General features: G+C 40.7%; 1 pseudogene; it reads right to left on the minus strand.

The window, feature by feature from the left end:
* On the minus strand, positions 1–25,254 carry LOC122657626 (annotated as a pseudogene).

The raw sequence follows: 25,254 nt of genomic DNA on the forward strand, positions 1-25,254 counted from the left end.
TATCATCCAGGAAGGAAAATCTGGCCTTTTCAGGAAACTGGTTTTGACCTCATCACAGGACATCCACCTAGCCCTGAACAGTCATTTCTAAATACCCTCCAAAGCAAGAGTTCAACTACTAGTATCAACGGAGCTGAAAAGGTGGCAGAGAGATGCAGGAACCCAAAAAAACTCTCTTCATCATCGCTTTCGTTCTTTCTGCCATTTATATACAGGTTTGGAAGTTGGGCAAACAATCTCATCTTCACGAAGCTTGCGTTTACGACCTTTTTTCTGCTTCAGTATATTCGATTTTTTTTTATATACAAACCAATGATGCCTAAAAAACCAGAAGGAGAAAGACGAAAAAAATCAAAGATGTTCAAACCTGTAGTTCTTTTCGCAAATCCAAGTCCATATACAGTTTCTCTAGATCATTGAGTCTCTTCTTCCTTGCCTCCAGTTCTCTATATGAAACAGCTGTTTTCCTGGATGTGGAAAGCTACAAGTTATCAGATTAACAGAAACCCGAGAACAGGAAAATTAGTCTCCAGACAATAAAGTGGAGGTTCTACCTGAAATCTAACAAGTTCTATAAGCATAGATAGATCTTTAAGCCATATCTAAAAACGATACAGTTTGGTGACTATCAAATCACTGACCTAAATCAGTGACAATCAATTTAGACAGTTTAACATTATAAGAATTCCTCTTGCAAGAGCAATAAAGCAAAGTTCCTATTGATATAAATCCTAACCATCAAGGCTCCATCTGGTTTGATGCAAAACTTTGACAAGTGATGTAAAATATTTTATGAAGGAACGAAAAACGGAATGATAGAAAAATAGCTGCATTTTAGATACTAGTTGAAAAGTGAAGCAAAATTTCTGCCTTGCCATATTTCTGTACAAAAATTTAAGTAACTTGATTGAAAGTGAAGAAAAAATTAGTTACTATATTCAGTAAGCGGTCGAGTTAATAGAATATAATTGCTCATAATGATTAGATACATTTTCTTTAATTTACATTACTTTATAAAATTCTACATCCAATCAGATGGAGCCTAAATGGTACTAAACTTTTATACAGGTACCAATATTTTTAACAGTCCAAATTTATGTAAGTGTTATCAAGTTGGAATTCTTCATTAGATGGTCTGGATCATGTCCAAACCAACATACTTCTGTGTATACGCGCAAATTAAGTAGGAAGATTTGTGCCATACACAATTGCAGTCACATAAGACGCATTGACCATATGATGCTGTCAAAGAATCTGAATGTTGTACTGCAGTATAGTCATTGGCAATGATGGTGTTTACTATGGTAGAACCAGATTTCCAGTATTAAGAGCAGCTTCTATCAAACTTCAAAACTACTTAATTCTAGACATAATTTGTAACAACACACAGACACCCCAAATGCAATAGTATTTTGACATCGAATGTTAAGAGTGCTAATTGTTTCATATGTCATGTCTGATGGCTTTAGGGTTTAATTTATCTCTGAACTGGATTTACAGATGTATTGTATTTTTCATCGAGTATTCAAGTTTGAAATTATCCACCAGTCTCAGAGTAGATTACTTTTATTGAACTTCAGAGTATCCAACAAATGAAACTGATGTTCAAGGCAGTGGAGGCTCAGGGAATGAAACAAAAATCTTCTTACCAAAAGATCCAGTAAGCTAGCACCTTTTGACAATCATTTTCAGACTGGGCTCCTTTTAGTAATCAAATCTTGGTTCAAGCACTTAGTGTAGTCAAACTTCTGACCTGGATCTTTTAATAATAAATGTTACCAAAGAGGTGGTTTTTTGGAAAATATCAAAATTCTGCAACAGGTTGTTTTCAACCTTCTGATGAACACGGACTGATTCAAGTTGTAAGAACTCAAACAATAAGGCACCAAACAACTTGAAAATTTCAGAATAACTCTTCCACTCCTAGACCTCTAAGAACCAACAAACATAACCCCAAAAGAACTTTCTGAAATTAAGAAAAATTGCACAAAATTGAACTAGGTCGCAACTTTCAACCCTGAACTTCAAGTTTGATCTCAAAGATCTCCTACCATTCAGCCTCAAAATATACAGCCAGAGTTGCTTTCAGGTATGGGATCAACCCTCAGAATCCCAAGCTGACTCCATTTGAATCAATTAAGTCTCCCGAGCTTATTTTCACTCCCAAAACTGCTGTAAAATCAGAGCATCTTCGAAGAAACTTAATTGGAGAGTCTTAAATAGCAGAATCTCAAGATTACTGACCAGCAGAGTCAATTGTTATCTGTTCCCACAGAGGACATCATAAATAATGAAGAACCTGTTCACCTCAAACAATCTAAAAGGTTTGGCCCATCAAAACCAGCAAAGGTCGCCTATCAAATGTCATAACCAGAGAACCATTATTGGCCAAAGAAACCATTTGAATTCATTAACCATTGAAAATTTTGGATTACCACATTCATATCTATAGACTCAATGATGCAGCAGCTGAAGCTGTCACATGGCCAGGTCGATGTGATCTAATATAGAGGCCCAAGTCTAAGCATAGGAGGCTGACCAGGGGCTGGTTAGAATCTAGAATCTAATTTCGTGCACTTAAACATTGCCCCAGATATTGGCCCATTAAATACATCCTCCTACAACAATAAACCCAAAATCAAGTAGCCACAAGCTCGTATGACCCATTGAGGCTTTCAAAATAGGATTATGCTGGCCCAATTTAGCTGTGCTGCCAGCATCACATGTATAAGTGAATTTTAACTTCATGGCATGCCTCCTCCCACTTTACTCCCAAGAGGAAATACTCAAAAGGACTTCACTCTCTATGCTATCTGGGGAGTTTGGTAAGAAAGGAAAAGCAAGATGTTTGAGAATGGATCAAGATAAGGCCTCTGGGTAACATTATTTAATCATATGAGCATGCACAAGCAATTAATCATGAGAAAGCTGCTATATTTCTTATGTATTTTTTGTGAACATGCGTACAAAGTCATGAGCTTAAAGATAAACCAATTGTACATATCTTTTACTTTATTAATGAAACGTTTCCTTTTCCCAGTCAAAACAGCAACAAGCGCACACAAGGCATAAACAAAGGAACAGGCAGTCTACAGCTCTGTTAGTTAATTCGTGTTTAAAACGCGAATAAAACGCCAAACCGTTTTTTTTGGCGTTTAAAACACGAACAACTGAACTGTGCTCAAAGCGACGGGAAAAAAAGTGAACAGCTGAAAAAAAGTTTTAAACACGATTAAAACGCGTTAGCCATTTTTTAAACTAAAAAAAAAAACAGTTTGTAATAAATTTTAAACTTAATTAATGGGACCCAATTGGTTCTCAACATCAATAGATTAAGCACTAATGAGGCCCAAAACCCATAAAACGTTGAACAATACTTTTCATTGAGTCTTGGACTCTATTTTATAGTTTTAACAATTTTTATTCAAGTCCACCACTACCGATGTGGGACTAAAAATGCTCTCTTGAGAGCACTTTTACAAGCAGCAACTCCCATCTCTCCTAAATCTCCTCTCTTCCCTATTTTTTCTCTCTCCCATATCTAACTCCCTCCACATGCTTTTACCAAAAAAAACCTCCCTCCACATGCCACCCACGGCTTTCTTATCTCCTCTAAAATTTCTCTCCCATTGGCCCTCTAAGATCTCCACGGTTTTATTATCCTAAAACCTTCCACGTTTTCTCTCTCCCAAAACCTTAATATAAACCAATAGCCTTAATATTAAATATAAGCATAAGAGATTAATTGATAATGAAAGAATAATAAATAAAGTATTTGAATAATTGGATGTTATGTTTATTTTAAACTTTGAATGCAGACATCAATTATGTAATAATTCTTTAATTTATACGTATATATTGCCGTTTTTTTGGTCCCGTACTTAAAAAATATAAACGTTTAAAACACGTACTGTCCGTTTTCATTTTTTTGCCGTTCTTGACGTATTTGACCGTCCCCGTTCAAGTTTTGATCCGTTCAAAACACGTCCATCCCGAACCCCTTTTTTTGCCGTTCCCGTTTTAACTAACAGAGGTCTACAGCATTCTACCATGCAAATGACAAGTTGTTCTAATCTCTTAATATGATCTGGGATATCCTCAGAAGCAGGTAACTTAACCCTTGGCAGAGCTTGTAATCGCATTTCTTTAGCTTCCTCTCTATAAGGGAAAGGAAAAGAATTTGAAGAATGTCATAATAAGTTAAAATTCAAAGGCAGAAAGAGAGATGATTAGCAAAATACACAACCTGTTATAAAAGAAATTTAAACAATCTCCATCTTAACCTTCTCTGTAGTTGTTATACAGAATGGATGTGTTGGAATACATATCAAAATTATATATTTATTATAGAACCACCAAACTTACTCATTAAAAGAATCCTTCTTGAACTATGATGCCAGCCAAAAAATTTTAAAGGGTGTTTCCAAAACAGTTAACAGGACACTTTTTCTAATTATTTTCCACCCTCATCCCCAAGAAAATTATCCTTGGCAGACTTATGGCAGAAGCTCAACCAACCCCCTTTTGCTTCTTCACCTTCCCAATTTTTCCTAGTGCATTATTACCAATTGTGGATTTTCTTCAACTAAAAACTTGATATCCTCTCTTAATTTTCAAGTCAACGTTTACAGTCTTCAGGTTGGGACATGGTCCATCTTTCAATACCATCACAGCTCAGGCAATGGATTGTTTTTGGATGCACATGGAAGACCACACCAGTTATGAGAAAAATAGACGGGGTACCAGATAGGGTAGACATAGAAGATGAATCAAGTACAAGAATGATTGGCAGGGTATGATTACAACTTCTAGGGCAAGGCAAAGTGAAGCAGAAACAAGGTTCTAGAAGCAGTACCAGAGAACAGGGAGCCGTCAAGGCTAGCTTGACGGCCACTTATCAGTCACGACTCATGATTACTGTTCATGCTCAATTTCTGCTTCTGAGATAAGGTACCCAATCACAACAGGAATTTTATCTTGATAGCAGTCCAAGTTGTGGGGGTTTTCTAAAAAGTTTGTTTTCTAACTTCTTTTATTGTAAAGACTATTTTATTCTAGTCTGAGTTGGTTCCGTTTTTTCTTATTGGTTGTTAATGTTAGATTAGATTTGAGCATTCATATTGGTAGGATGCTTGAACTGGAAGCTTATTAGCTTTTATCTTAAGATAGCCTTATCTCTCCTAAGTCACTATCAGGCTTCTGGTGTAGCTATAAGTATTTGTAAACCCTACAGGCCCTCCAAATGGTTTGAAGAAATAAACTTTCAGATTTATGAATTTTGTGTTGTGGATTCAGTAGTGTTTACCTGGTGGAATCTGGGTGTACTTGGTGGATTCCAAGTGAAGACTAAGGGGATTCCTTGGTGAAAGAGTGAATCTCTTTGTAAGCTTTGATGGACTACTAACCAGGTTTAAATGGATTCCTAACCTGTTTATCTTTCTATCTTTTTCTCTATATCTCTCTGTCAGAAACTGAGGTCAGGTCTGTCCCTATTTTCTTCTTACCGGTGATATCTATGCTTACTATTCTGATTCAGTTACTGATATCTCCATATTTTCTGTTCTGTTTGCTTCCAATTTAAAATGTTAATTCCTGTTATTGATCTCTGAACTTCTGAACTCTGATCTAAATGCTTCCATATCCTGCAGCCATACTAATTCTACCAAATTTTCTCAATTATGTGTTGTCTTAGTTCAGGTTCTGCTGCTACATGTTAAGACCTGTTTCGATCTGCTATCCTGCATTCAAATAGCTCTAAAGATTTCTAATTTGATTCCTATTTCCACTAATCAATTTACAGCAGTTCTGTTCATGTTTCAGGTTTTCTAACTTGCAGAAGGATTGTCCTTGATTTCACAATCCAGCATCAGATCCTGACAAAATTCTGCGGACCTGGTCTGTAAATAAGACAAAACCTTTGACTGAAATTGAAGCCTAATATGAACTGTTTAACCCTAACTGCTGAGATTTCTCCATTTCTGGTGATGCAGATCCCTTCACTGGGCTACAATACTGCAGGAAGAAGAAGCACCAGGACCAGCAACTGGTCCAACCGAGCCTAGTTTAGGTTATTCCAGCCCAGCACTTCCAGAAGACCCAAGTTGAAGGCCAAAATACTGTTCACTAGAACAGTGTCACAGCCAATATTTGCCTTGTTTGGGAATGATTTTTAGAAGATCTTGTGGGCCCATTGGAGATATCAAGTGGGGGAAAATTCTATCCTAATGCTGCCAAAGTTTAGTTTCTATTTTTAGTTTTAGAAAGTATATTTTATTTCATTGCAATAGATTCTTAGGTAGCTTCTAATTTCAGTTTGTTACTATTTTAGTTTTGTTTTCTAAAATAGGAGTTACTATTTTGATGTATGGCAGCTAGATTTTATAGGAAGTTTCTATTGGTTGTAAGCTACTTTGTAGCAAGCACTATTTTGGACTCAACCATTGAGTCTATATAATGTAATGCCCTTAGCGGCCTACATATAATTTTTAGTTGAATGAAAACTTGCTTCTTAGCAAATTGATTGTCCTGAGAGAGCCACCTATTCCCCATCCCCTTCTCCAACTCCATCTCCCTTCTCTCCCCTCACCCTCTACTTTGGTTTTCTGACCCAAACTAAGCAACCAAGTCCCACCGTTTGGAGTTGACAGTCTCCTTTGAACTTCAGCACAAGGTTATACGATTGCTAAAGCTTAGTTGCTGATCTGTGAGGCCAGAGACACCAGCAGCAGACTTAGTTTCTAATTCTGAGTTGCTGAATCAACTTGGCCGATCTCTGTAACCGGGGCATCTATAGAGTTGTTGTTTTGGGACTCCATTCCCCTGCACCAGAGCCTCCTTCGATCCTTAAGAGGGCCTGATCTGAGGCCTGTTTTAGAGTTCAGCACCTGCAGTTCTCTGTTTCTTCAAGTTATTGCAGCACTTCAACTCATTATATCTCAGCAGCCTTACATCCATCAAGGCTCATATTTGGAGGCTTTCCTTCCTGCCACCAGGACTTTCCTTCGATCCAAGTTGACATCAAACTACTGTCTGGTTTGCCTGGAACTGCTTACCTTCTATATTGATACTAACCTTCTAATTCTGGTTTTCTAGCCTAGACTGGCTTATAGTTTAAGGATTTGTCACTGCATGTCTTTGTGTTGTGGGGAATAACTTGGAATTAGCCATGCCCGGGACCAGGTAAGGTAGTTCCGACCATTCAGTTTGATAGGGCCAGGTTGGAGAGTGTGATTCCCAGTGCTACTCGATCGACCAAGTGGTTGCCCCTAAGTGGTGCCAAGAAGGTAGTACTCGTATTGTCCTCGCCCATGATAACCAAGAGAAGAGGATCAATGAAGTGTCGTTTTGCAGCAAAGACCTCTGTGATATATTAAATCCTACAAACTCTTTATGTCTTCCTTGGAACCTTGTTAATAGTTATTTTGAGTTAGCTGAAGAAACTGACAACTTTACTAGCATAGATTTTATATGGTGTAATCCTTCTCTCCTGTTGTAATCTCCCTGGCTTTAATATAGTTTTCCTTTCCATAAAAATAAAAGAGAAAAGAGGATCAAGAGCAACAACTACAAGAAGGATGGAGCAATACCCAAAATAATGGGAGTGTCGACACGGGCAGCGGAGAAGGCGTGGCAGCCAAAGGGGTCGCGGCGAAGGAGTGCCACCGGTGGTAGGAGAGGCCGGAGGGAGAAGGCACACGACCTAGTGAGTCGTGGCGACACAGCAAGAGCGACCGGCGGAGGAGGCACGGCAACCTAGAGGGTCGCGGCGATGGCAGCGCCAGTGGAGAAGGACCAACGGGGAGGTACGACAACCTGGAGGTCACGGCGGTGGCAGCACTGGCGGAAGAGGCAAAGCGACCTGGCAGGTCGCAGCCGCAGCGCCAATGGCTAGGTGGGCCGGCGGTAGAGGCGCGGTGACCAGAAGGTCGCGGCGGTGGCAGCAGTGGCAGCTAAGAGCACATGGAAGAAGGCAACCAGGTGGGAGGTCATGACAGCAGAGGGAGGCGGCCAGGTGGTGATCGCGGCAACAAGACGAGGGTCGCGTTTCAAAGAGGCAGCGGCAATGGTGGTAGGAAAGGCGTGGTGAGGAGGCGGAAGGCAAGGGAAAATTTTAAGGGTGCATGGTATGGTGGTAATCTACCATACTAGATGAGGAGGCTGTGGCCTCCAACGAGCGGCGAAGGTGAAGAAGGTGAATGCGAAAATCAAAAAAAATAATTTTCTAGGGTTTTGGCTCTGATACCAAGTTCAAAATCAGAGTTGAGAGAATGATGTGACTTGTCATTAATGACAAAGGTCCAATTTATTTATAATGAGAATTACAACCCAAGGGCAAAATAGTAAAGAGGGAAAATAATAAAACCCTAAAAATAACCTAAAGACAAAGACACTATATTCCAATCCCACGGTTCTCAACAGCCTACTTGTAGATTAACCTTACATTTTCTTGGTATCAGAGCTATGGCTGAGGGAAGTTCCAACAATCCCCACCAAGCTCCTTTAGTTACTACTGATGCTCTTGCCTTAGCTGTCCAGCAATTGACTAAAAAGATTACTTCTATGGAACGTGAGTTCAAGGAGTTTATGGATCAAATGAGAGAACAGCAGCAGCCTACTGTCAATAGGCCCTCTCGGTCCCTCTTTGTCAACCAAAAAGGATCTTACATACTCCTACTATCTATGAAGATGAAACCAATGACTTTGATGGTCGACGACAGGATGACAAGCATAAAGTGAAGCTTGAACTAAAAGACTATAATGGGAAAGGAAGATGAAGTTGGCTTCTATGATTGGATGTGCGCTTTAGATGACTATTTCGACTGGTATACCCTTTCTGAAGAAAGGAAGATGAAGTTGGCTTGTACAACGTTGATAGGAGCAGCAAGGGAATGGTGGCATACCCAAAAGAGGAAAGGCTCTATTGTCGCCATGATGAGCCTATCACTTGGGAAGAGATGAAGGACAAATTGAAGGAGAAATATTTACCATCTACCTTCCGGCGAAGGTTGCACGATCAGCTCAATAGTACATGGACAAATTCAACAATTTATTGTCATGTACCAAGGTTGACAAGGAAGATGATCAGCTTGTATTCCATTTCAAATTGGGATTAAGGACCGATGTTCACGATAAGATGGTAGTGGTCAAAATTCGTAGTCTAAATGATTGTTTTGAGAAAGCTCTTGATGCCGAAGGCTTACTTAAAGCAGCCCCTCGATGATTTGTCCCTTAGTCCGGTGATGGTAAGAAGACCTTTTCCCAAAATAGACCTAGTGGATTGCCTACCCAAACTCCAGAACCTACACAGAAAAATAGGTCCAACTTTGTTATTGCTTACATTGAAAACCACCCTGAAATGCTAGTATGTGAACCACAACTTGAGTCAACGCTGCCCTGGAGGAGGGGGACGCAGATGACACTTTAGATGATGATTATGATGATAATATGTTACACCCGTGCACAAAACAGGCCTAATTTGAACTTTTATAATAGGTGCTGCTCCGGCAACTGTCAACATTGGAGGCATACGGGCTGTGGAAGTGGTTTCCAAACACTTGATGGTATGTGATCAGATGATGTAATTTTAACCTTCAAGATCATGTTAGAATATCACCATTATACAATGTACAAACCCCTGTTAAAATACCCTTGAGAGCGGGAGAGAAACACTGGTGAAATCCCAGCTGAATCAGAGCTGGAATTGATCCACCGGCCAATCATCACAGGCAGATCCTGATCTGCCAGTAACATCAACCGGTGGGTCTTGCTGTCCAATAATGGACTGCTGTCTGTGAGACCCCAATGTCCCATGTCAAACCCTCTCTAGTGTGTCTCAACTCATTGTGAGACCCACCTTTACCTTCGTACCCAATATAAAGTCAAGGTGGTGTGCCCACGTGGTCCAACTAGAAAAATAATCAGTTTGACTGAATTAATTCGCGCAAGCAAACGAGCCTTAGACCTTAGTGGCCTTAACCTATAAATAGGGTTATGAGCTTCTCGAGATCATTACCAACAAACCAAAACCATGGGAAGGAGAGAAAGAAAGGAAAAGAAGGAGAAGAAGGAAAAGAGCCCAGACCCACACCAGTTGTTGTTCCAGCTCAGTCTCAGGTAGGAGCACTTGCTCCCTGTCTTCTCCTCTTCATTTCTACTAGTTTTACAAACCTAGGGTTTAGGATTTAGGGTTTTTGGCTAGATTTCACTTGAAATCCAGTGCTAAACTTTGTAGCTAGCTGGTGTGCTGTTGTTTTAGGGTACTGCACCCTCATGCATGCCCCCAACCCTGTCTCTGACTGAATCCCCAGTGTTTTGGGTGAAAACAATCAAAACCTAAAAGTTAGGGTTTTGATCGGAGATTCGATCATCTCCTATTCTGTGAGGTGAAACTCGATGTCGCTTTGGTTCAAAAGAAAGGTGGAATGATTCCCTACAATCTCTGTGGAACGAAAAATTACCCCGGGACTGTGTCGGATGGAACCTGAGTTGAAACCCAGTTCTCGGAATATCCACCAGTTGAACACCACCGACAGATTTAGATCAACCGGTGGGGTTCTGCCGATGAACATATCTAGAAAACCAAAGCTACTGCTTCTTCCATTGGCTGATCCACCAGTCAATCGTTGATCAACCGGTGACTTCTGCCGGTGGGTTTCAAGAGTTGATTTCCACTATGCCCTTCTGGGAATTCTTCGGGCATTCTTCCAACGCTTAATCTAACACCTTGTAAATATAGTTAGGTCAGAGGCAATCAACCCGGTGAGGTCTATTGGGGAGCATAGTTGTCAAGGCGTCGCCTAGTCGTCCAGGCGCCTTTCTCTCACCTTGATTTCTGGTGTCGCCTTGGTCACCTAGGGGACGCCTTGTCGCCTTTTTGGTGCCGACTTGGTTTTTAGCCCCTTCCAGCGCCTTGGTTCGCCTAGGCACCTTAACAACTATGTTGGGGAGTCACTCGGGATTTCATTTTGGGATTGAATCGCTAAGTCTTTGAGATAAGGTAAGTGGGTGTGGTTTGACTTTAATTTAAGGAGTGTTTCCATATTTATATGACTGTTGTATGTTGCATATCATGCATTTCAATTATATATTGTTGTCCATTGAACTATGTATGCTTTGAACTGTAAATGATTCGAATGTATGCTATGTGTGGGAAATGGGATCCGGTGTGGCCGAGGTGGATTCCGGTACCGTCATCGCCATACTTGTAATTGCATTCATATTGCATTAGACATAAGCTTGGAAATGGGTTGTAGTATGGCCAAGGCATGATGCCAGTACCGTATTCGCCATACAAACTATTGCATTAGAACTATATGATTGCATTAGGCTTGGAAATGGGTTGCGGGGTGGCCAGTGTATGATTCTGGTACCGTATTCACCATACTTGTATGTGTGGGTTTATGCTTGAGGAAATGGGAGGACGGTGTAGCCGAGGGGATTCCGGTAATGTGATCGTCGGCCTCAAGCATATACATATCTATGTGACGCGCACTGTTCATATATATGGATATATGATTAGGATAACCAACCTGGTTACTACAACCCCTAGCCAACAGGGGGTTACGTGTTGGATGGCCTTTCGTGGTATGTCTGATGATGATTTTCCTGAATACCACTTCCGCGTTATGATGTGATTATTGCCGAAGGCGGACCGAGCTAGGTAACCGATGGTTATTCCGACACTGGTGGGGTTTATCGGGGTTTGCTGGGAGACCTAAGGCGCATTCAAGGACCGGCAGGCTCCCTTTCGCAACTAGGGTTGTATCGCTTGGTGACCTATGACGCATTCGGGTACCAGGGATACATTCTAATGTGTTGCAGAAGCAGCATACCAGAGACCTAGTTTTGTTGCTAGGTTATTATAATAAAATGAACTCATGCATCGCATCATCTATTGTTTGTGTATGCTTGCATGCCCCCATCCCTCATTGAGCATAATGAAGCTCACTCCACGTGGATACCCACTTTTAGATTGTGATGCAGGTACAGTAGTGTTGTCGGGCGCAGACAGTTCCTCCTTTATGACAAAGTATGATGGAGACTAGTGGACACCAGAACCCGAGGGACACGATGTCTGTTATTATTGTTTACATTATGGTTAATTGTTGGATCAAGAATAAACTTGAGATATGTAATATTCTATCACATTTAGTTTCTCAGCTATGAGAATCAGTATTACTATATTTTAGTCTTCCGTCATCTCTGATTATTATGATTCTCGAGTGTGATTGTGATGTTAAGGTATTGTATCTGAGCTTCTGGCAGGCAGAGTAGGATGATGGTAAGCATCCTAGTCACATCCCTTGGGTTATAAGGAGCGGGGTGTGACATAATACCTATGAGGTAAACGTCGTGACCAGAATTCTGATCATTGAACAAAAGGGGGAAGAATTGGAGAAACCATTGTATTTTCTATACATTGCTGGCAAGTGGACGTTCAATGGCATAAGTCATAGTGGACAGCGGGAGTTGTGTGAATATGGTTTATCAAGCATTCGTCATTGACAAGCAGTTAAGGCTTGAGCCACACCCCCAACCTTAAAAGGTGTCATTGTTAAATAATAGGGAAAATTGCCTAGATCTACTTGATTAGAAAAAGATTTACAAACTGGATAGAAATAAATTATGTTTTACAATCATAAGTTACTATGTTGAAAATATTTACCAAATTCCCATAAGACTAATAAAAGCTAAAGGAATAACCTAAAACACCCTTTGCATTTTCTCTTTTCTTTTTATTATTTTTTTACTCCCATTTTAGCGTTTTACGACCATTTTTATATTTTTTTATCACCTCCCTCCTCCTTCTCCTCCATCATCAGGGGATGAGGTTGCAGTGGTGACTGTCACCACACTCCCTGCTCCTGCCTTTTAATTTTTTATTCCCCACACCTACTACCGCCATCCCTCTTCTTCGTCACTCCCTCTTGTTAGTTCTACGAATTTCCCTCCAGACGCACCTTCACCCTATCCCCTGCAACCAATTTTCTGTGGAATATTTCGGACGCTTGATATCCTCCTCAGTCTGCTCAAGTGGTTTTCCTATATACCTTGAATATAGATTAATCAACTCATTCTTCAGATTTTTTTTACTTCCTTTCTTGCAAAATCAACATTTATTGCATGACCTTCAAACCTTGCAATTGGTTGCTTTATCATAATGTTTGAAGAGGACAAAACAGAGCATTTTCCTTTGGCTCCAGGAGCTAAAAGCAGTGCTGCTTCTTGGGTGAAAATAGGTGGTTGCACATACCTCATAACATCATAAATGGCAAATGATGACAAATGCCTCTGTTCATTCCCAATTTATACCCACCTTTCACCTTCGTTGTCCCAATGGAGTTTATATATAGGTAAATTGGCTTCTCCCCACCTTTCACTTTCTTCTATCACAGCATTGATCCTGTGAAAGAATAGTTTATGATTTGTATATTATATGTAGGTAAATTGTCTTCTCCCCACCTGAGCAGATCGAGAAGATATCAAGCTCCTGAAATATTTCTGAGAAAATTGACTACAGTGAGGGTGGGGATAAAGGGGCGGAAGCGAAGGTTGTGGAACTAACTGGAAGGAGGAGCAGGGAAGAGAGAGGGAGGGCGGGAGCAAGGAGTGCGGTGACAGCCGCCACTGCAACCTCATCCCCTAACAAAGAACAAGAACAAGAACAAGGAGGAGAGAGGTAAAATAAAGATATAAAAAATAGCGAAAAGAGAAAGATGCCAAGGGTATTTTAGGCTATTCATTTAGCTTTTATTACTCTTATGGGGATTTGGTAAATCTATTCAACTTAGTAACTGATGATTGTAAAACATAATTTATTTCTACCAAGTTTGTAAATCTTTTTCTAATCAAGTAGATCCAGGCAATTTTCCCTAAATAATATTACTTTGGAGGTGGACCAGCATTGTTCTGTGCCATTATAGATATCAGGTTATGAAGAGGACGTGTGGTACAATGTCATTCCAATGGTCTTGACCGATGTACTACTTGGAAGGCCATGGATGTACGACAACAATGTCTTGGTGGGTGGTACCAAGAACCAGTGTTTCTTCGACTTCAAGGGAAAACCCCTTGTGCTGAATCCTCTCAATGTACCTTTGATGAAGCTGAAGCTCAGAACCACACAAGCAAGGAGGCAACAGATACTAAAGTCTATGGCCAAAACAACAACAAACCAAGGAGACCTCTCAAGTAAAGAACCAACGAGATGGAGCTAGTACAAGCAAGGGATAACCGTCCAATAAGAAGTTGTTAGTCTTGCCGCATCAGGAATTCCTTACTACAAGTGAGGAGAAGGGATTGATCTTGGCACTGGTAACCAAAGAAGTTGTGCCCGTGAAGGAGGTAACCTTCCCTAATCCAATAAGGGAGTTACTTTAGGATTTTTCAGACCTAATGCCCAAAGACTTGCCCGATGACCTTCCACCGATGCAAGACATAGAGCATGCTATCGATCTAGTACCCGGATTGATTCTTCCAAATCTGGCCACTTACCTCCTCACCCCACCGAGCACGCTGAGCTCAAGAGACAAGTGAATGACCTTCTACGGAAGGGATTTATTGTAGAGAGCATGAGCCCTTGCGCCGTACCAGCCCTATCAAGGCGGCAAAGCAGCCCAAGGCAGTGAAAGGGTGCCTAAGCGCATAGGCAACAAGGTTCCCAAAGTGTTACTTTTTTATTTCGCCTCTTTTCTAACATTATTTAGTATGCTACAATATATACCTTATGTCATAAAAAATCAACATTAAGCCACATCAAGTCATCAAAAATCAACATTAAGTTGCATCAAGTAATAAAAAATTAATATCAAGCCACATCAAGTCATCAAAAATCAACATAGAACTAGATGACAGAAGAACTTAAGAAGCAAGCTATTGAAAGTTTGAAACAATCAAACATACATTTGGTTTATACTGTTCTTGAAATTAGTCATTGTCCTAGTATACCTAGTCTCACATTTGGTTTATACTGTTCTTAGAAAAAATGATATTATCTATAAGTAATTAAACTGCTCTCGACTTAGAGAAATGTTTTTTGTTATCTACGAAGTTTGAGTGGTAAAATGATTTTAGGAAAAATTAAGCATACATCCCCTGTACTTTGCCTAAAGTACTACTCAACCCGAAGTTTCAAAAATCACACTAGTACTCCCCTCCTATTTATAAAAAACTACAAAATTGACTGTCTGTTAGAATGTCACTGTTAAGTGATAATGTCATCACTGTTTTCATTTGAAATGACCATTCTACCCTCTTCAAGCTAAAAAAACAAAATAGAACTCAAATTTGATGTGGCTGAAACCCTTCCTTCGTTTAAAAAAAAAACCCTCTTCCTTCTTCCTCGGAATGGGAACAAAACAGGGGATGAAACCCTGCATACCAGTGACCACCTTCGCACCACGCAGTCAAAACAGGGGATTATACCCTTATCATCGAGCACTGGCTGGGAAGTGACACAGAGGTGGCGGAGCTGTTCCACAGGCTGTGTCAGGAGGTGGTGTACGACACCAATGACAGCGATCTCTCATGGCTGTCAGAGGAGGTGAACCGATACCACAACCACATGTGGAACGCATGGAAGGCTAGCTTGAAGTATAACTACTTCAACAACCCCTGGGCCATCATCTCCGTCTTCGCTGCTGTCTTCTTGTTGCTTCTCACTTCGGCACAGAGCTTTTACAGCGTTTATGCATACTACATGCAAAACCCTTAAAAAAAAAAAACTGCAGAAACCCTTTATTATAAGGTTTTAAAAATCGGAAGAAAAGATTGATCCCAATTCTTTGTTTATTACTGACCCCAATAGATCGATCAATTCCGGAAGAATAGGAAATTCTTAATCGGACACTATACAATTGAGTTTTTAAGACTTGCTTTAACTAGTGACATTGTTTGATTTTTTACAATACCTCACAAAAAGAAAAAGGAATTGGGGTTATTGGTGCAATTTCACATTTTTCAAATGGCAACTGACCTTCTTCTCCCTCTCCGGCTCTGCAACTCTCTCCTCTTCCCCCTGACCCCTCTCAGTTTCCCTCACTCTCCCACCAGCGAAAGCAGAGCCGGAGAGGGAGAAGGTCGGTTGCCAGAGTGGGGGAGGAGACTTAGACATATAAGAGTATAAGAGTCATTTCATGTCTAAAGGAGGGGGAGGAGACTCAGACACATGAAGGTATAAGAGTCATTTCATGTCTAAAGTATAGTCCATGTCATCATTTAACGTTGAGTTGTTAACGGACTGTAAATTTTGTATTTATTTTAAAATACAGGGGATGTATACATAATTTTCTCATGATCTTATTTTCACATGAGACTTTTTGTATTAGGTAGAGCACAAAACCAGCTTTCCAACAAATCCAAGATTGCTTAAATCTAATTTATATTGAAGGAGTTATGTTCCGGTCAAACCTTATTTTATGTGCGCAAATGCTGTCAAAATCGCTCTGAATGAAAATATTTTTTATATATCAAAACAAATGAATATTTTACCGCTCTTTTTGATTTTTAGCAATTTTTACCATATTAAGATTTATGGAATTTTTAGATTTGAGAAAAATCCTAGCATTAGAAAGTTGAAAATTTCACCTACGGCCAAATACCTAGTTTTTGTTCTTGAACAGGGGGGGTTGACTCTTTATCCTTTTAGAATTTGATCCTTTAACTATTTTTATTGGATTCAAATAGATGGTATTTGCTTATTTATGAATAATATCTTAAGTAAATAAAATGACAAATGTGGGACAAATCTGAGTCGATATCACTAAGGTGACAGCCGCCTAGACCCCAATCTTTCTTTATGATTGAGCTCAAATACCTAAAACAATCACTTTGTGGAATCTTTGACTCATCAATTTTCAACACCTTATTATCCGTCCTAGTGTAACTAAATTACACACCATATACTCCGTCTTCATTCTACTTATCTTAAAACCTTTTGATTCCAAGGATGATCTCCATAACTTCAACTTGGCATTAATCTCTCCTTTTGTCTCATCCACCAAAACAATATCATAAACAAAAAGCATACACCAAGTTACCTCATCTTGAATGTCTCTGGTTAAATCATCCATGATAATCCCCTTTCTTGAGGCCCAAGCATAGTATTAAATCTCGTTTTGGAAGGCCATTTCGGCCAGACCGAAATTTCCGAGATACTGAAATTTCGCCGAAATAGTGTATTTTTTCTATGAGTTTTGCTTGGCCATTTTTGGGTGTAAAATGCTGAAATATCGAAACGAAATGATCGAAATTTCGACGAAACAATGCATTTTTTAGACCAGAATTACCGGAATTTCCAAAACGAGATGATCGAAATTTCCAAAATATTGCACTTTTTCATTTCAACATAGCATCTCTGTAGAGAGATTTAAAATTAGGGAAAGGCTTAGATGATCTTAGTCACCCCAAGCACCTCTTTATTTATAAGAGTAATAAAAGAATAAACATATGTACATGAGCAATGTGGGACTAAACCACATACAAACAACTAAATAAATAAAGAGGAACAAAGTCTAGAATACCCCCACGGTATTCTGGCCCATATCTGACACTCTCCCTCAAGTTGGAGCATATATATCATGCATGCCCAACTTGACTAAGATAGCCTGAAACAGCTTGCTACTCAGTCCTTTAGTGAACACATCAGCAAGTTGATCAGTAGTCTTCACAAAGGGAACACAAATGAGGCCGGCTTCAAGCTTTTCTTTGATGAAATGTCGGTCAACCTCTACATGCTTAGTGCGATCATGCTGGACAGGATCATGAGCAATGTTGATGGCAGCTTTATTGTCACAATAAAGCATCATGGGAAGATGGACAGCAACACCAATATCCTGCAATAATCCTTTAAGCCATAGAAGTTCACAAATGCTTGGGCCATCGCACGAAACTCGGCTTCAGCACTAGACCTTGCCACAACATTCTGCTTTTTGCTACGCCATGTGACAAGGTTCCCACCCACAAAGGAACAATAGCCAGAGATAGATTTCCTGTCAGGAGAACCAGCCTAATCGGCATCAGTATAAGCTTCAATCTTCAGGTGACCATTGGGAGATAAGAGGATTCCCTTTCCTGGAGCAGACTTCAAATACCTCAAAATACGACGGACTGCATCCATATGAGAGGAATAGGGATCATGCATGAACTGGCTCACTATACTTACAGCAACTGCTATATCAAGTCTTGTGTGGGAAAGGTAGATTAGTTTGCCCACTAACCACTAATAACCACCCTTATCAACAGGTTCACCCTCTTTCTCTTTAAGTTTTGTAGTAGCATCCATAGGAGTATCTGAAGGATGACAACCTAGCAACCCTGTTTCAGTCAATAGATCAAGGACATATTTTCTTTGAGAAAGAAAGATGCCCTTTAAAGAGCGAGCAACTTCTATCCCTAGAAAATATTTGAGAGGACCTAGATCTTTGACCTCAAACTCACGGCCAAGGAGAAGCTTTAAATCCTTGATAGCAGCACCATCATTACCAGTCACCACGATATCATCCACATAGACTATGAGAAGAGTAACCTTGTCACCAACTCGTCTGATGAACAAAGTGTGATCAGCATTGCTCTGCTTATAACCTGCTGAAATCATAGCCCTATGAAATCTGCCAAACCAGGCTCTAGGTGACTGCTTCAGCCCATAAAGAGCACGTTTTAGCTTACAGACCCTGCCCTTAGTCCTGTCATCAGAGAAGCCTAGTGGAATGTCCATATATACCTCCTCCTCAAGCTCTCCATGGAGGAAGGCATTCTTTACATCTACGCCAAGATCCCACCCAAGATTTACAAAAAAAGATAATAACACCGATAGTGTTGAGTTTTGCCACTGATGCAAAGGTCTCCTGATAGTCAACTCCATAAGTCTGAATGAACCCCTTTGCAACCAAACGTGCCTTATACCGATCCACTGAACCATCAGCCTTCTGTTTGACCAAGAAGATCCATTTACATCCCACTGGTTTTTTCCCTGGAGGAAGAGCCACAAGATCTCACGTATTATTTTTGTGTAGTGCTCCCATTTCTTCCAACATTGCAGCCTTCCACTTTCCATCTGTATATGCTTCCTGCCAATTTTTAGGAACAGAGACAGAAGAAAGAGAAGATACAAAAGCACGAAAAGACGGAGAAAGAGAGCTATAAGAAACAAAGCGAGATATGGGATGTAAAGCACAAGTCCTAGTACCTTTGCGATGAGCAATAGGTAGGTCGGAAGAAGAGGAGTTACCAGGAGATGAAGGATCCAGGTCTGGAGCCGGCAATTGGATGGGTATTGGTGCTAAAGTGGATTGCAGTTGCCCTCTCTTGGATCTGCCCCTTGTATAGGTGATGATGTTGGAGTTGTCAATTCTCTTCTGAAATTCACCAATAGTTCTCTGGACAGGAGTCAGCTCCCCCTGGATAGGAACATTAACAACACTATTTTCTATTGTCTCCCCTTGTAAAGGATTCCCATCAGGTGAGGGAGGAACAGCCAGAGGAAGTTGGACATCCAAAGTAGGCTGGGCAGCAGCCGCTGGTGGTGGTAAAGTAGGCTGGACAGCAGCCGTGGGTGGTGGTAAGGTAGGCTGAACAGCAGCCTGAGGAACCTCTGGTAGAGGAATCTCAAAAGGCACATCTTCACTAGAACTCTCCCCCCTGAAGAGGTGGCGAAGAATAGTAAGAAAGGGACTTCTGGAAAACAACATCCATACTAACTATGGTACGACGGGAAGGGGGATGGTAACACTTGTAGCCTTTCTGGGTCGGAGAATAACCCAAGAAAATACAACGAAGTCCCCGAGGTTCTCTATCCCTAGCATAACACACACAACCAAACACCTTGGGGGGTACAATAAAGGAGGAATTTCCCAGTAAAACATCAGAGGGGCTACGAGAGTTAAGAACCCTAGAAGGCAGCCTATTGATGAGATAGGCGGCAGTGAGTACCGCATCCCCCCAATATTGAGATGGGACATTCTGTGCAAACATCAAAGCCCTGGTCATCTCTAATAAGTGGCGATTTTTTCTTTCTGCCACACCATTCTGGGCAGGGGTATCAACACAACTAGTTTGATGCAAGATGCCATGGTCAGCCAAATATTTTTGAAATTGGGACTCAGTAAACTCTGTTCCATTATCACTTCTCAATACTTTGAGAGTAGCCTAGAACTGAGTTTGAACCATTTTATGAAAATGCTGAAAACAGGAAAAAACTTGATTTTTTGTGTGCAAAAGGTATACCCATGTATTCCTAGAATGACAATCAATGAAAGAAACAAACCAACGATGGCCAAAAATAGAAGGTTTACGATTAGGGCCCCAAACATCAGAATGTACTAAATTAAAACAAGAAGAACTCCTTTTATTAGAAACGGGATAATTCGAACGTGTCTGTTTGGCCAGAACACAAGCCTCACAAAAAAAAAATCATGTTTAGTACGAAGGGTAACCAGACTAGGAAATAAATGAGCTAAGATTCCTAAAGGGGGGTGACCTAACCTAGAGTGCCACTGGTAGAGTTCAGAAGAGACCATGGAGTTCTGGTATGGCGGAGAATGTAATGGTGGTGGAGAGAAGCAATCGTCATCAAGCAGATACAGCCCACCATGCACTTTACCCAATCCAATCGTCTTCCCAGACTCCAGATCCTGAAACACGTAATGAGAAGGAAAAAAAGTGACTTTGCAGTTAAGATCACGAGTAATACTACTAATGGAAAGAAGATTAGTAGTAAAATTAGGAATGTGCAAAACAGAAGTCAAAGGAAGAGAGGAAGTGCAGTTGATGATTCCCTTTCCAGATATGGAAGAAAGAGAACCATCAGCCACTTTGACCTTGTCTTTCCCAGAAGTGGGAGAATATCTGTGAAACAAACTAGAGGAACCGGTCATATGATCTGTAGCTCCAGAATCTATTCTCCAAGGATGGGAAGCTACAGAAGCACAATGACCCCCAAATGGAATACCTGACCGGGCAAAGTGTGAACCTGAAGGAGCAGATGAATTGGCAGTAGCTGATGTAGTAGAGAAAGCAGCAGCGGAAGACCTTAGCATACGTAGGAGTGCATGTAGATCATCCTGGGATAGACCAGGGTCAGTAGCAGGGGCTGCAGTAACAGTCTCAGTCTGATGGGCCTTGGACTTTAGCTTTATTCTTGTTCTTGGCAGCCCTTTTAGCTTCAAAATCAGCTGGTTTCCCATGAAGTTTCCAGCACTTCTCTTTGGTGTGATAGGGTTTGTGACAGTGCTCACAAACAATAGTAGCAGAATCACCAAGAGCAGCAGTGCCACTAGGAGCATAAGTGGCCGGGGCAACAGCCTTGAGAGCTGATCTGTCTGTAATAGGAGGGTGCAACATAGCAGCCCTCCAGTTCTCCTCGGAAGACACCAATGCATAAGATTGTTCAAGTGTGGGAAACGGCTTATGGCCCAACACCTGAACACGGATCTGATCATACTCCACATTCAAACCAGCCAAAAAGCCATATACTCTGATCTTGTCCACGTGCTTCTTATAGGAAGCAATATCAGCCACTGAAGTAGGGTGAAAGTCTGAGAAATGGTCCAACTGTTGCCACAGACTACAGAGAGTAGCATAGTATTTGGACACTGAAAGTTCACCCTGAGTGGTGTGAAGGACCTTCTTCCAGAGTTCATATACTTGGGTATTATTGCCAAGTTGCCCATATGTTTCCTTGCAGGCGGCCCAAATCTGGGAGGCAGTGTCCAGAAGAAGAAAGTTATGTTGCAGATCAGAAGTCATAGAGCCTATCAGATAAGACATCAGAACACCATTATTGGCAAGCCACTTTTCCTGAGCAGGCCCTTGTTCAGTAGGCATAACACAAGTGCCATTAATATGACTGGTGAGACCACGGCCTGCAATGGCAAACGAGGCAGATCTGGACCAGAGAAGGTAATTCAAGCCATCAAGTTTAATAGGATTTGGTGGAAAGTTGTGGTACTCTGTCTTGTGACCATCATTGAGTGACTAATCTGAAGTAGCTGAAGAATTGATCGAATCACCCATACTTGGCAGCAAATAAGTCCAATATTAACTTCAAAATAAAGGCTGAATCACCTCTCCAAAAAACAGAACCAGCAGCACAAGGAGACCCCTATATCGATAGTGTCAGGGTTTTGAAGAAAACCCTGAATTGTGGAAATCGATAAAGGGACAAGTGAGGCACAGAACTGCAGATAAAAGGCTGCAACTGAAGCCGATTGGTGCTTTATAATGGAGAAAACAACCTGTAGAAACTCAGGTCCAATGGGCAGCAGCAGCCCCAAGATCGATAGATGTCAGGGTTTTGAAAAAAACCCTGTAAGTGTGTATCGATCTCAGAGAGGTCTTCAAAACTGGATTGTAGAAGCCCAAAAATTGCAGCCGAGTGTCTCCTGGTAATTATAGAATCAGCCTGGCAGAAGAAGAACCAAAGTGCAGCAGCAACAAGCAGCCCCACACCCAAAGTCGACAATTGTCAGGGTTTTGGAAAAAAACCTTGAAGATGGAGATCAATTGGGAGTGGAGGTCTTCAATGAAGGAGAAGAGATGCTGAATAGATGCTGGAAAAGGTGCTGAAGAAGCCTCAATAAGTGAAGAACAGCCTTCAATAATGGTAGGGGCTGATCTCTAGAAAAAACCTTGAAGACTTCAATGCGGCAGGGAGGGTCCAGCAGCTATCGAGCAGTAATTAAGTCATAAAAAACTGAAAAGAGGTTGGGAGGGGCAACAACTAGGTCATGCGACCACCTCTTGTAGTGCTGCCCTTAGGAAAAAGGGAGAACCAAGGAGAAACAAGGAGGGGAAGAAGGGAAAAACGATGGAGGAGAGAAGGAGAAAAAAAAAAAAATCGATGGGGTTGGTCCCTAATTCGAAATCAGCTCTGATACCATGTAGAGAGATTTAAAATTAGGGAAAGGCTTAGATGATCTTAGTCACCCCAAGCACCTCTTTATTTATAAGAGTAATAAAAGAATAAACATATGTACATGAGCAATATGGGACTAAACCACATACAAACAACTAAATAAATAAAAAGGAAAAAAGTCCAGAATACCCCCACGGTATTCTGGCCCATATCTAACAATCTCGTTTCGGCCTGGCCAAAATATCAGAAATTTCCGAACGAGATTTTGAACTATGGGCCCAAGCCAATGTCTTAAATTCCAAAATCTAGTCAACAATACATTGATATACCAGACTCAGCTTCAGCCCCAAAGAGCAACCAAGTCCCCTAAGTCAGGTCAGAATACCCATTATTCCCAAAATCTCTGTCTGTTGGAGAAGTGTGGAGTCGTAATAAAGTGAGAGGATGTCTGACAACTTCCACATGAATGGTAAAAGTTAAGTCTGTTTGGAGACATGATTAAAAAAAAAAAAACTCGAAATCCACCCTTTCCCTGCCTCCCCTATGCTTTTCCCCAGCCCAAAATGTTACAAAATCAAACCAAAATTGATTGGATTTGAGGTAATAGTGTGGAAAGCCATTGGGCCCACACCTTTTTGAGAGATAATGTGCCATTACTTTCCCTCACCTATTTACACCTAAACAAGACAGCAACCAAACATAACAGGGAAAACTTCATTTCCCTTTACCATTCCTCACTTTCCTCAACCTGCGGGGCACACAGCCTACTTATTATCCCTCAATTCCTGATCAACCATACAAAGCCAAAATGTCAAAATGCCACCAGGAAGTGTTTTAGCATTCAACCTACTACGATTTTCAAAAAGCATAGGAAAAATAAAAAGTACCTGTACATGTAAAAGTCGAAACCTAGCCTTGATTAATTATAGTCCATCAATATATCCTCATAACTGATCGATTATCAAGTAAAGTATTCTAAACATAAAAAAGGGAAAGTTAGATGAGTAAGTCACCTAATTCTGCCTCATGGCATGTCAGGTCAGACTGAAATTTGGTAGAAAGGTAGACCCAAGGCCCCCGGCTCACATACCTAGTTTCAGCCCAAATGAAATTTGCCAAGTGGAAATACAAAACATTGAAAAATCTAGGACAACCAAAAGGGTGCATGGACATACAGGGGAGGGTATGCCATTACATTGGTGGGTAAATGATTGAAATATAAACTGAAATTTCATATGTGGGCAAACCAGACATTCCTAAAATATTCAACTGTCATCCTTCCAGGTGGCACCTTAGATGATCCTTGAGACAAAGCTTAGGTGGGCAGCCACCCAGCCAACCTTTTACCAACAAAAAAATAAAAATTATCACCATCCAAGAGCAGTTAAGATTTAAAAACAACCAGATTCATGCCTCGGGTTTTGAATGTAAGCAAGAAATCTAGTTCAAAGCGCAGCAGTGAAGGTCAAGAAATCCAAACCTATCTTCAGCATAATAGATGTGCTTGTTAGGTGCCTGATTATCAAGAGAATGCAGCACGGCACCAAGCTTCTCAGTTTTCTACAGAAAACAAAGAACACCACAATAAGATGCCAATAAAGGAATTGCATAAAACTTGACTATGATCAATTTCTATTCCCAAACCAGCTACAACACTACAATTAACTAGAATTACTAGCAACACTAATGCACCTTCTTCTCACTTTGGATTTTCTGAAAGATATATCCAATATCTTGGGTCTGCATGAGCATGAGTTCCTCATAAGTGTACTTCTTGGCCTCACTCCTGAGAAAAACAAATTAGTTAGTGTATGACCAAAATTTATGGAAGCAAAACAAAGAATTGGACAACTTATATCTTACTCTGGTTTATGGACTCCACCCTCGGTTCTTGTCCTAATCATCTTGAAGTAAAATTCATCTGGGTTCCTGAATGATGCTTTCTCCTTGAGATTCTGTAACCGAACCAAAAAATACACAACATACACCAAATATTTAATAGAAACCATGTTATAAGAAAAGATCACTGAGGACATTTTGCAGAGGATATTAACAACAAATAAGAGGAAATCAGCAGAAGCAATCACTGGAAGAATTACCCGTAAAGTCTCCTCCTTCTTGTGATAGGCCATTGCACGCAAGACATAGTCTTTATGCTTTTCTAGAAGCCCAAACTTCTTCCTAGGATGCCTGAAATTATCAATAAAACCATCACAAAATAGTGAGTCCCAAAACAGATGAAATAAAATCCACAGGGGAAGAGTAGATAGTTAGTTTCACTTTCGGCTCAGCTCATTCTTTGTGAGCCCGTCTACTGATAGCATTCGTTATAGAAGACATTTTTTCACGTAACTTGTAGTGCCTTTACTGCAGGACTAAAAACTTTCAGATACCAGTTTGCTGTA

Source organism: Telopea speciosissima, chromosome 4 (genome assembly GCF_018873765.1).
Source record: "Telopea speciosissima isolate NSW1024214 ecotype Mountain lineage chromosome 4, Tspe_v1, whole genome shotgun sequence".
NCBI lineage: Eukaryota > Viridiplantae > Streptophyta > Magnoliopsida > Proteales > Proteaceae > Telopea > Telopea speciosissima.